Below are 14,177 nucleotides of genomic sequence, written 5' to 3'. Positions count from 1 at the left end.
TGGGTGTCCTTGTTCTTGGGAAATATGCGTGGCAGTGTTGAGTGTTCAGGGAACATGATGTATACAAACTACACTCAAAATTGATAGATAGGTAGATAGATGGAATAATGCAGCAAATGTGGCAGTGTAGGAATTGGTGGATCTGGGTGTCTGAAGGTGGGGTATTATAAGTTAAATGAAGACTAGTATATCTAAGAAGTGCAGAGAGGTTATAGATGAATATAAATACAAATAAAACTTTTTCAGGAGACCTTTGCCCATTTTCCAATAATCTTGTTATATCCTGGTACTGGGTAATTCATCACTCCAGCCAATATTTAACATATGCCTATTTTGGGCCAAATGCTGTTCTAGGCACTTATTCATTAGTGAACAAAACATTGTTATATCTTGTAACTTCATCTAGTAAGGGAGCTAGATAATGATCAACTAAACAAACAAATATTTCAAATCTGTACTTTCAAATCATGATAGTTTATGTGAGGGAAAAGAATAGAATGAGGAGAATAACATGAGATGAAATCTACTTTAGGTTGGGTGGTCAGGGAATATCTGTCTGCAGAGATAGATATTATTTAAGCTAAGACCAGAAGAATAAGAAGGTACCAGCCATGTGAAGCTGAATATTGCAGGTAAGAAAGGATGAGCACAAAGAATCTGAAGAGGGAAATGACTTGCATGTTCAAGGAACTAAAACAAAATCAGTGGCCAGAACCAAATAATAATGGCAGAATGGACTTTGCAGAACAGATTAGTGAACTTGAATATATAGCAATAGAAACTATCAAAAATAAAATACGTAGAGAAAAAAGACTGAAAAAAGAAAATGAATAGCGCACCAGTGAACCCTGGAACACTTCAAGTGGCCAGATATATGTGGATGTAGATGATACAGAGTTCAATTTCCAGTAATGACAGAGAAGCTTGTATTGAATTAAAATTTCTGTCAATAACAATTATAAACTAGACAAAATATGAAAAACAATTGTTAGCAATTGGAAGCTGGCAGAAACTGTAGAGAACAAAGAGAAGGGTAAGCAAACTAAAGGAGCTATATATACATTTACCAAATTTTCCCTTAGGGCACTTCCCAGTTTGCTTTGGGGTACTGAGAAAAAGCGTTTAAACATCAAGCAGCATTCTTACTAGATGAAGAAACAGAGGTCAAAGTTCAGGACTGTCTAAGCAGTTGTAAAATGAGGAAGAAAACCCCAGAAAAAGGTGTGATAATGGCAGGCCCCCAGTTCTGTAAACATGTTCCTAAACTGTGCATTCACAGAGCAGTGCTCCAAGAAACACAGTAGGCAGCGGCAGCAGGAGGACTGAAGAACTGGACAGAGATTTCAGCAGCTACCTAGTGCTGAGTTTAGAGTACAAGTCCTGCCAATTAGAGGTACTTGATAAACACCTCAGGTTTTTCCATTGGAAGTAAAGGGCCATGCTTTAGGACTAAGGGCTGACTCCAAGTCCAAAGGCAAAACCAAAATAAATACTCCCTAACAAAGCCCAAAGCCCAAACTATCATAGATCTAAAGGAAGAAGAAGGAAAATGTAACCTATAATCAAAAGAAAAAGCATCAGTAGGAGCAGCCCTGTGGATGACTTAGATGTTTGAATTAGCAGTCATGGATTTTAAAATAGCAATTGGAAATATTTTTATTGATTTAGAGGAAAAGATCAGAATGATTGAACACATAGGGAATCTCAGCGCAGAGAAATGGAAAGTATAAAATAAAACCAAGTGGTATTCTAGAACTAAAAAAAAAATATCTAAAATGAAAAATTTATTAGTTATCAACAGCATATTTAGTACTGAGAAGACTGTTAATGAATTTGAAGAGAGTTCAATGGAAATAATCCTAACTGAAGCACAGAGACAGAAAGGACTGGGGGTGGGGAAATGAACAGAGCTCTCAGTGACCTGTAATAATGTCAAGAAGTCAGCATATGTAATTGGAGTTCCAGAAAGAAAGAAGTCAGATCAGGGGCATGTGTGACCTAATAATGTCCAAAAAGTGTCCAACTTTGGTGAAAAACATCAATCTGTAGCTCCAAAAAACTCAGCAAACCCCTAGCAGGATAAATATAAAGAAATCTACACCCAGACATATCATAGTCACAGTCAAACTGCTGAAACAGAGATAAGGAGGAAATGTTAAAAGCAGCCAAAGGTAAAACCTTAAGAATGTGACTGACTTATTAAAAAACCAGTGGAGGCCGGAAGACAATAAAATGGCATCTTTAAAGTGCTAAAAGAAAGTTAATATGGCATGTATTTTCTGCATTGTATAATATTCCCAGTGTGATTTGGGGCAGCAACCCATGATCAATTGCTTATGTTAGATAAAGACGATAAATAGCCTCACTTTAAGGTCAGGTTTTGCTGCCAGGTGAATTTTGGTGCCAGACATTTTTTAAAAAAATTGTTTTGGTTTCAGAGCTTTTTAGATTTCAGAATTTCAGAAAAAGGATTTATGGGACCCATCTTACTTCTTAAGAGAAAAATTAGCAATAATTATTTTTAAATGTCTACTACACCCTTTGAAGCAGGAATTTATAGGACTGTCTAATGGAAGTAATTGCATGTATGCCAAGTGTTATATAAAGGATACTTGTGACAGCATTCTTAACAATAACAAAAAATTAAAAACAGCATAATATGCCAGTAGTCTGGGTTTGATTAAGTCAGTTATGGTATATCCAAACAATGAGTGAACTGTTTGTAGACATGGAAAAATTCTATTGTAGAAGAAAATTGATAAAGGGAAATAAATGTTCACAACATGCAATATGAAAAAGATCATAAAACAGCATGATTCCAAATGTTAATAGTAGTTATTGCTATGTGGTTGGATTGTGATTTGTATTTCCTTTGTTTTACTTTTTCACATTTTCTAAATTACCATCTGGAAACATATATCCCTTTTGAAATCAGAAAAATTAAATCTTGTGGTTTTTTTTTTTTGTAGAAAAAAAATGAAAAAGGTGGTAACTAAGATATTTCTAGTGCTATTAAACTTCAACCCAGATTTCTTCTCCAAGTCAGGAATCATTTTATTAACCAAGATCACCAAAGTTCAGCATTATTGGCCTTTGCTTAGTATATCATCCATATTTCCAGGTCTGGTGTCTGCATACCTGGATTTAAAGTGCCTCTTCTAAGCTGTATTGCCTGAGGCATTTCCAGAAGGAATCCTGTTAAATGAAAAATAAGGCCTTTCATGAGGTATGCTGAACCATTTTTGTTGCCACTTCAAACACTCTCAGACTTAATCTCCAGAGAACAGCTTTCACAGATAAATTGTCCAGCACCACATCTAGTTCTTGGCTTGTTTTTAAAAGTTTGCAGATTCTTTATGAGGTCATTTTTTAAACTTAAATATCTATTTTGCTTTGAAAATCTATTTTCTCCCTTTAATAAAAGAGCATTTCAGGAGTTAAAAATGGATCACTTTTAGCAAGCTACATCATACATCTGGAGTGAATTCCAGAGTATTAATGTCATAGTATGTTACAGCAGAGACTGTCAAGTCTAATTTTTGCAGACTTGCTAAATCTTGAAGGGCAGTCTGGACAGCCAGCAGGTTTGATCCTTGAACTGAGGTATGTTTTGTAAAGTTATTCCTAAAACCAGTGGTGAGGGGGGATGGCATAACATGGTCCTTCCTGAATAGCTTGATGCCACAGTGATAGGAAATATCTTCATCTATACTGTGGGCTCTTAAAATTAGACTGTGAGAGTTGCAAGAGGCTTAAGATCTTGAGTCCAATTGCTTACCCAGTACTTGTACCTCTTCCACATCATTCCAGACAGAGAGTATCAAATATTTATTGAACCACTTATAGTAATATTTACATTTTTCTTTGTAAATTAATGTTGATATTCTGAATTCATATATTAATCTCTGTATATTTAGTAAATATTGAGTCCATTCCTGAAATTAAACCTCTTTTGGTGTGCTCCTAATCAGGTTTCTGAGGCTCTAAAGTATGGTAAATTTACCAAGGCAATGATGCCTTTCTGTCCAAATAGCCAGATGCCTTCCCCAGACAGACTCTTTTACGTTACCTTGTCAAGGAGCCTTCCTTCTCTAAATTGATCTCTAGCCTTATCTCTTCTAGATTACAGAGTCCTTGTGGACAAGGGACTGTATCTGATTCCTTCCTGTGTTCTCTGTAGTACCAATCACGGTAGACACACAGTAAAAATTTGTTAAATCAATAATTTTATAGTTTAAAATGTGCTTATATTAGAGCACTTTGCCTTTTTCATTTTCCATCCAGTAGGCCTAGTTATAACTTCTAAAACAACACAGAATTATTCAATATAAATGTCTTGCATATCTTTTATTAAACTTACAAATATTTTAAATGGAATTTTAAAATTTCATTTTCCTGTTCTTTGCTTCCAATATTTAGAAATACAATTGATTTTTGTGTATCAGTCTTATATACTACAAACTTGCTAAATTTATTTATTAGTTCTAGTAGTTGTTTTGTAGGTTTCTCAGAGTTTTCTAGGTAAACAACCATATCACTTAGGAATAAAGGTAGTTTTTACATCTCGCTTTTTTTTTTGTCTTATACTAATTAAGACCTGCAGTACAATTTTCAATAAAAGTGGTAAGTGTGAACGTTCACAATGTGTTCCCAATCTTAGAGGGTAAGCATATGAAACTTCACTACGGATTAGCTGTAGAGTTTTTGTATTTGCTCCTTCTCTTCCTGGTGTGCTGAGAGTTTTTATCATGACTGTGAAATTTCCACCAATACTTTGTTTTGAGATATTTTATGGTTTTTATCCCAATGTGGTGCATTGATTGATTTTGGAATGCTAAACCAACGTTGCATTCCTGGGATAAACTCCACTTAATCATGATGTAATGCTGGTTTTAAAATATGTTTTGGATTAAATTTGCTAGTATTTTTTAAAGAATTTTTGGCTATATTCATAAGTGATATTGGTCTGTAATTTTCGTGTCCTGTATTGTCTTTGTCTGTTTTAGAATCAGGGTTTTGCTGGCCACAAAAATTGAGTTGGAAAGTATCCCTCCTCCTCTTTTAAGTGCTTGTGTATGGTTGATGTTATATCTTACTTAATATTTGCTGGAATTCACTGCTGAAACTATTTGGACCTGGAGTTCTCATTGGATAGCAAAGTTAATTTCTTTAATAGATATAGGGCAATTCATATTTTCTCTTTTATCTTGAGTCTGCTTTGATAAGTTCTATTTTTCAAGGAATGTGTCCTTTTCCTTTAAGCTGCCAATTTACTGTCATAAAATTGTTCGTGATAGGTCTTATTATCTTTTAAATGTGTGTAAGTGATGTAACATGTAGTAATATCTCCTCTTTCATTGCTGGTATTGGTAATCAGTATTTTCTTTCTTTATCATCTAAATAGTTTATCAGTTTTGCTGGTCTTTTCAAAGAATCAACTTTTGGCTTTGTTAATTTTCTATTTTGTTTTGTTTGATTTCTAGTCATTGATTTCTGCCCCTTATTGTTTCATTCCTTCTACTTAGTTTGGTTTTGCTTTGATTTTCTTTTTGTAACTTCTTAAATTGGAAGCTTAGATCCTTGATTTTAGACCTTTCTTATTTTACAGTATAGTGTATAAAGCTATACATTTTTTCCTAAGCACTGCTTCAGCGGCTTCTCAGTATTCCCTTAAAAGCTTTATTGAAGTATAGTTGACATACAATAAACTACACATATGTAAAGTGTATACATTTGGTGTGTTTTGATATATGTATCCATCCATGAATCCATTACCACAATCAAGATAATGAACCAAGAAAATGAACCAACCCCAAAAGTTGACTCAGTTCCTAACTCCTGTCCCCTGGCAACTCAATCATTGGCTTTCCGTCACTACAGATTAGTTTGCATTTTCTAGAATTTTATATAAATGGAAACATAAACTATGCATGCCTTTTTGGTCTGACTTCTTTCATTCAGCATAATGATTTTGAGATTCATCCCAAAACTCTTCATCAAGAGTTCGTACCTTTTTACCATTGAGTAGTTTTCCACTATATGAATACACCATACTTTTATCATTTCACCTGTTGATGAAAATTTGGGTTGTTTCTAGTTTCTGGCTACTACAGATATAGTTCCTTTGAATATCTGTGAATATGTCTTTGTATGGACATGGGTAAATATGGTGTTTAAGAGTTCCAGTTCCTCCACAACCTTTTAATTTCAGCTATTTCTAATAGGTGTGTAGTGATATCTCATGGTTTTAATTTGCATTTCTTGAATATTGAATAATGTTGAGCATTTTTTCGTGCATTTATTTGCTATCCATATATCTTCTTTGATGAAATGTCTGTTTGAATCTTTTGCCCACTTTTAAAAATAGTTTTGAGATATATTCACATATCCTACAGTCATCCACAGTGTACAGTCACCTATTCATAGTACCATCATATAGTTGTACATTCATCACCAGAATCAACTTTTTTAATTTTAAATTCAGTTTTATTGAGATATATTCACATACCATGCAGTCATCTGTGGTGTACAATCAGTTGTGCATTCATCACCCCAGTCTATTTTTTGAACATTTTCTTTATACCAGAAAGAATAAAAATAAGAATAAAAAATAAAAGTAAAAAAGAACACCCAAATCATCCCCGCATTCCCACCCTATTTTTTATTTACTTTTTGTCCCCATTTTTCTACTCATCCGTCCCTACACTGGATAAAGGGAGTATGATCCACAAGCTTTTGCAATCACACTGTCACCCCTTGTAAGCTACATTGTTATACAATCGTTTTCAGGAGTCAAGGCTACTGGATTGCAGTTTGATAGTTTCAGGTATTTACTTCTGGCTATTCCAATACCTTAAAACCTAAAAAGGGTTATCTATATAGTGCATAAGAATGCCCACCAGAGTGACCTCTCAACTCCATTTGAAATCTCTCTGCCACTGAAACTTTATTTTGTTTCATTTTACATCCCCCTTTTGGTCAAGAAGATGTTCTCAATCCCACAATGTCGGGTCCAGACCAGAATTAACTTTTGAACATTTTCCTTTCTCCAAAATAGATAGATAGATAAACAGATAGTAAAAAAGAACACTCAAAACATACCATCCCTTCCTTTCCACCCTATTTTCCATTTAGTTTATGTCCCCATTTTTTTACTCATCTGTCCATACACTGGACAAAGGGAATGTGAGCCACGAGGTTTTCACAATCACACAGTCACACCAGGTAAGCTACATAGTTATGCAGTCGTCTTCAAGAATCAGGGCTACTGGGTTGCAGTTTGACAGTTTTAGATATTTCCTTCTAGCTATTCCAATACACTAAAAATTAAAAAGGATATCTATATAGCACACAAGAATGCTTCCAGAGTGACCACTCAACTCCATTTGAAATCTCTCAGTCACTGAAACTTTTTGTTTCGTTTCTCTTCCCCCTTTTAGTCAAGAAGATTTTCTCAATCCCACAGTGCCGGGTCCAGGCTCTTCCCTGGGAGTCATGTCCCATGTTTCCAGGGAGATTTACACCCTAGGAATCATGTTCCATGTAGCGGGAGGACAGTGAGTTCACTTGCCAAGTGGGCTTGAGTGGGGGGGGGGGGCACATCTGAGCAACAAAGAAGTTCTCTGGGGGAGACTCGGAGGTGCAATTGTAAGTAGGCTCGGCCTCTCCTTTTTTTTGCCCACTTTTTCATTGGGCATTTTGTTTTCTTGTTGAGTTTTGAAAGTTCTTTACATATTCTGAATATAAGTCCTTTAGCAGGTATATGTTTTTAAAATTCAGTTTCTTTAAGAAATCTATGGCAATTTGGTCGTCTATTTCTTCATGAATGAACTTTGGTAATGGTTTTCAAGAAATTTGTTTATTTCATCCAGGCTGTTAAATTTATTCTCATAAAGTTGTTCATAATATTCCCTTATTATTCTTTTAGTAGCTGTAGAATTTATACTGATATCTCTCTTTCATTCCTGATATTGGTGATTTGTCTTTCCTCCTTTTTTGGCTAGAGATTTATCAACTTTATTGATCTTCTTAAAGATCCAGATTTTGGTTTCACTGATTTTCTCTATTGCTGTTCTGTTTTCTATTCATTGATTTCTCTCTTAGCCTTATTGTTTCTTTTCTTATACTTTCAGTTTCATTTCCTCTCCTTTTTCTAGATTTTGAGATATTTCTTCATTTCTAATATAGGGCTTTTACTGCTCTCAATATCCCCCTAATTGTTGCTTTAGAAGCATCCCATAAATTTTGATACATTGTGTGTGTTTTTTTTTCATTTAATTGATGCAAAATACCTTCTAATTTTCTTTCTGATTTCTTACATGATCGATGGGTTATTTAGAAGTGTGTTATTTGGTTCTCAAATATTGGGAATTTTTCTGGAGATCTTTCTGTTAGTGATTTCTGATTTATTTCTATTGTGGTCAGAAAATATTGTAGGTGACTTGAATCTTTTCAAATTTATTGAGACTTGTTTTATAGACAGAAAATGGTCTATCTTGGTAAATGGTCCATGTGCAATTGAAAAGAGTATGTATTCTGCTTTTGTTGGATGTAGTGTTCTGTAAATGTCTGTTTAATCAAGTAAATTGATTGTGTTGTTCAAGCCTTTTATACTCCTAATTACCTGCCTATTTGTTTTCTCATTTGTTGAGAGGGAGGTGTGGAAATCTCTGAATATCAAGTCTATTTCTCCTTGCAGTTTCATCACTTTTCTTCATGTACTTTTAAGCTATTAAGTGCATAGACATTTAGGATTATGTCCTGCTGATTGACCCCTTTATTTTTGTGAAATGACCTTCTTTATTCTGGCAGTAACCTTTGCTCTGAAACTTAAGTGTTACCATGGTATATCTTTTACCATTATATTTTATTTGATAGTGAAAATATGCTTTATTTTTTTAAATACAATAGCTGCCGGCAATATAGTGGTGTATGAGAGAGAAAAAAAAATACAAGCATTCTATAATAAGCTTTCATTTGCCTTTTCAAGCAATTCTAAAGAAAATACTCCAGTTCTGCTCAGCATTATGGCTTGGGGAAATTGAACATTTTTTCCATGATAAAAATATAATTATGGTGGCCCCAATCTTGGTAAGTTGTAAAGGGTAGAATTAAAAAGGCCCATATAGTATATGAATAATGAAGATATTTCTAAATGGATCTTTTAAATACACAGAAATGAAAGCTATCTACATGCATCTCTGGAGAGATTTAAAACCCAGCAGAGATAAAATAATAATACCTAAATTTGAATAGATCAGCCTGGTATAAGAATAAATGTCAGAAATCTCTTAATTATATATAGATTGTTCAAGGGTTTAAAGATAAATTGTGAAGGCCAAAGTTACAGAGAAATAAAATCTCATTTGAATTTTATCACACATTATCAATACTAATAAAATAAAACAGAACGATATAGAAAATGTGCATCTACATTTTTAAGAAAAAGATAATTGAAATACAGAGCTTTCCACCTGTCGAGTACAAAAATTCTCAAAATCCCTTAGAAAGTAGTAGACTTCCCATTTATGCTCTCATCTCCTCACTGCAGTAGAATAAAGGGGAAAATGATTGGGTAGTTGTAGAAACACTATCAGATGATTTCTTTTACACCAACATACACTACATGAAAACTTATGCCCCATATCTCCCAGGATTTTAAGCTATGATCTTTCCACAGACATATGATGGGGTAAAGGCATGTTGTAGAATCATCCTTCTTCTTAGCTTCTATGCATTTGCCAATCTCAATTTCATTTTACTAATTTCCTGGATAAAGGAATAAAATCTTTCTCTTGAGAAAAGTAATTCAGTCTTTGTCGGTATCACTAGTGTGACAATGCACAAAGGCCTCCCTTGGTCATCCAGCTAGGCAGCCAAGTGTAGTCACTGGATAAAGACTTTACTGACGTGAAAGTACTTCACAGCTGAGTTGCAGAATGTGTTTTGCATCAGTATATTTTGAAGAATGTAGCTCTTTTCTCTATTAGTCCTCCACTTGGTACCACTTAGTCCACCATTCAGCAGAAAGAACAGGCACCCTTTCTCTCAAATCTTTTTTATACTTTAGGTTGTCCAGCAAGGTTCAACATCACCTGAATGCTAAGTTGCCACTCTTTAAAAAGTAGGTGAAAAGCAGTCACTCCCACCTCTGTGCTGGTATAGATGTAACACTTGTACCCACAGAAGCAACTGAAATGTAATTCCTCAGTAGATAATCTGTGTGAAACACCTGATAGTGCTTTTTCCTGGAACCAGGTAAATCATCATACAATATCTAATTACAGAAAGATGTGTGCCGGAACTTGTGATCAGCAATAAGGAGTTCTAAGAAGGGAAAAACAAAGGAATCTTCCTGAGCCAAATGCATACAATATGGACCTTTTTCTGTCAGTTTTCTATACCAACCTAATTACTGGTATGTAAAAAAATGGAGTGTGCTTATAAAAGTCTGCTGCTTCCATAAAGCCAGCACTTACTAAGTGTTTGCATATAAAACAGAGGAAAACATTGCCATTTTAAACCAATATACTTAAATTTTTCAAAAACAACCTATGAGAAATAGCACTTCTTAAACAAGTCAGATATAAAAATTACCAAAAATGTGTTTTAGTCATAACCACAGCCCTTGGAATAGTATTTAGAAAGTTCATTAAAAAATAAAAATGAATAAATAAATAGCAAACTTTTGTTTTATTTTCGCTAAGTTCCTCTTTCCCTGTTAGAGACAAATAATTCCTCATATAGGACTTCAATTTAAAAAACAAAAAACAAATTTCATGCAGAATGTTATTTCTCAGCATGGCTATAGAAAAAACTTAACTCAAAGAAATGCATTGTTTAGACAAAACTGAAGTAAATATACACACACCACAACACTGATTCAGTTCAAAAGGAGTGTATGTTCCTCTACCCAAAGTCTAACATTAAATTTGGGAAGTGGGGATGGAGATTTGATAATCTGTGCATTTTATCTTTTAATATAGGATGAATAATCCATTCTTTACAAAAATTATCTACATTAAATGTACTTTAGAAACAAAATTTTACTTAATATTTTGACAAACCTACCCCACGTTCCTTAGGTTATTTTCTGTACAAGTGTTAGTTTTTACATTATTAATCATTGTATTGCTACAGCTAAATCAACTAAATATTAATCTATGTAGTGTTTTTATTTTTATTTTATTTTATTTTATTTCTTTATTTTTATTGGGATTGTTCAGACACCATGCAATTATCCAAAGATCCAAAGTGTAAAATCAGTTGCCCCGGTACCCTCATACAGCTGTGCATCCATCACCGCACTTAATTTTTGTTCGATTTTTAGAACTTTTTCATTACTCCAGACAAGAAATAAAGTGAAAGATGTAAAAAGAAAAAAAAAGAAAAGGAAACTCGAATCCTCCCATATCCCTAACCAACCCCCCTCAACTGTTGACTTGTAGTGTTAGTATAGTACATTTGTTACTGTTTATGAAAGAATGTTGAAATACTACTAACTGTAGTATATAGTTTGCAATAGGTATATATTTATTCCCTATATGCCCCTCTATTATTAACTTCTAGTTGTATTGTCATACATTTGTTCTGGTTCATGGAAGAGTTTTCTAATATTTGTACCATTAATCATGGACATTGCCCACCACAGGATTCAGTTTTATACATTCCCATCTCTTGACCTCCAGCTTTCCTTCTGGTGACATATATGACTCTGAGCTTCCACTTTCCACCTCATTCACACACCATTAGGCACTGTTAGTTATTCTCACATCTTGCTACCGACACCTCTGTTCATTTCCAAACATTTAAGTTCATCCTAGTTGAACATTCTGCTCATACTAAGCAACCACTCCCCATTCTTAAGCCTCGTCCTTTATCTTCGTACCTTATATTTCATGTCTATGAGTTTACATATTATAATTAATTCTTATCAGTTAGACCCTGCAATATTTGTCCTTATGTGTCTGGCTTATTTCACTCAGTATATTGCCCTCGAGGTTTTGTTATCAACCCATTTTTTTTTTTTTAAGATGGTTTTTTCACACACCATACATTCCATCCTAAGTAAGCAATCGATGGTTCTCCGTACGGTCACATATTTATGTGTTCACCACCTTCACCACTATCTATATAAGGGCATCTACATGTCTTCCACAAGGCAGGAGGGAGAGTCAAAGAAGGTAGAGAGGCAAAAGAAAGAGGAAAATGATGACAGCTAGGAAGTAGCAAAAGGAAAAGTAACCTTAAATCAAAGTAGAATAAAGAGTCAGACAGCACCACCAATGTCAAGTGTCTAACATGCCTCCCCTATCCCCCCCTCTTAATCTGCATTTACCTTGGTATATTGCCTTTGTTACATTAAAGGAAGCATAATACAATGATTCTGTTAGTTAACAGTCTCTAGTTGACGTTGATTACATTCCTCCCCCAATGCCTCTCCATTTTTAACACCTTGCAAGGTTGACATTTCCTTGTTCTCCCTCGTAAAAGAACGTATTTGTACATTTTATCACAATTGTTGAATACTGTAGATTTCACCAAGTTACACAGTCCCAGTCTTTATCTTTCCTCCTTTCTTCTGGTGTCTCATATGCTCCCAACCTTTCTCTCTCAACCATATTCATAGTTATCTTTGTTCAGTGTACTTACATTGTTGTGCTACCATCTCCCAAAATTGTATTCCAAACCATGCACTCCTGCCTTCTCCTATAACTCTGTAGTGCTCCCTTTAGTATTTCCTGTAGGGCGGGTGTCTTGTTCACAAATTCTCTCATTGTCTGTTTTGCGGAAAATATTTTGAGCTCTCCCTCATATTTGAAGGACAGCTTTGCTGGATATAGGATTCTTGGTTGGCGGTTTTTCTCTTTCAGTACCTTAAATATATCACACCACTTCCTTCTTGCCTCTGTGGTTTCTGCTGAGAGATCCACACATAGTCTTATTAAGCTTCCTTTGTATGTGATGGATTGCTTTTCTCTTGCTGTTTTCAGGATTCTCTCTTTGTCTTTGATGTTTGATAATCTGATTATTAACTGTTGGCGTAGGCCTATTCAGATCTATTCTGTTTGGAATACGCTGCACTTCTTGGATCTGTAATTTTATGTCTTTCGTAAGAGATGGAAATTTTTCATTAATTATTTCCTCTATTATTGCTTCTGCCCCTTTTCCCTTCTCTTCTCCTTCTGGGACACCAATGATACGTACATTCTTGTATTTTGTTTCATCTTTAAGTTCCCGGAGACCTTGCTCATATTTTTTCATTCTTTTCTCCATCTGCTCTTTTGCATGTAGGCTTTCAGGTATTTTGTTCTCCAGTTCTTGAGTGTTTTCTTCTGCCTCTTGAGATCTGCTGTTGTATGTTTCCATTGTGTCTTTTGTCTCTTGTGTTGTGCCTTTCATTTCCATAGATTCTACTAGTTGTTTTTTTGAACTTTCAATTTCTGCCTTATGTATGCCCAGTGTTTTCTTTACAGCCTCTATCTCTTTTGCGAAATATTCTCTAAACTTTTTGAATTGATTTAGCATTAGTTTAAATTCCTGTATCTCAGTTGAAGTGTATGTTTGTCCCTTTGACTGGGCCATAGCTTCGTTTTTCTTAGTGTAGGTTGTAGTTTTCTATTGTCTAGGCATCTGACCTCCTAGGCCACCCCAATCAGGTTTTCCCAGATGAGAACAGGCTCAGGTCACAGAAGGAGGAAATATTCAGTAACTGGTTTCCCTGATGGTTTTTCTTAGAGAATTGATACACCTGTGCAGATGCACCTGTCAGCCTGTCACCGCCTGTGTAACAGGGTGTGGCCTGCAGCTCTCCTCCCCCATGCTTTGGGGTCTGGTTCCAGAAAGGCAGGTAGTAGAGCTGGGCTTCTCCCTTTCCTCTTGGGAAGCTATGCCCCCTCCAGAGAGGTTATCTGCATATCAATAAGTTCTTTGTTTCTCTGACTCTGCTGATCAAAGTGTTTTGATTTTAAAATGGCTGAGGCTTTCTTTACTTCAGAGCGCTGCGGGCTGAAAACAGCTGAGGTTTTCTCCACAGAGAGAGAAAGGGACAGAAAAGCTCCCAGGTTCACCCGTCGGCCAGAGATAGCACCCGATCCTCTGGGATCCCTGTCCTGAGACAGATATCTCCCCTGACTCTCCCAAGGTCAGTTGTCACCAAAAGCCTCTGTGTGCTTGTT

The 14,177-nt window shown here is 35.2% G+C and overlaps 1 protein-coding gene across 1 annotated transcript in view; it reads left to right on the top strand.

Moving 5' to 3' along the window:
• VPS8 (VPS8 subunit of CORVET complex) overlaps positions 1-14,177 on the top strand; it is a 275,358-nt gene that overhangs the window by 229,406 nt on the left and 31,775 nt on the right. The gene's annotated exons all lie outside the window — the stretch shown is intronic.

The sequence above is a fragment of the Choloepus didactylus genome, chromosome 1, assembly GCF_015220235.1.
Source record: "Choloepus didactylus isolate mChoDid1 chromosome 1, mChoDid1.pri, whole genome shotgun sequence".
Classification (NCBI taxonomy): Eukaryota; Metazoa; Chordata; class Mammalia; order Pilosa; family Megalonychidae; genus Choloepus; species Choloepus didactylus.
Note: the sequence above shows the minus strand (reverse complement) of the source record. Positions and strands in the feature narration are given on the sequence as shown.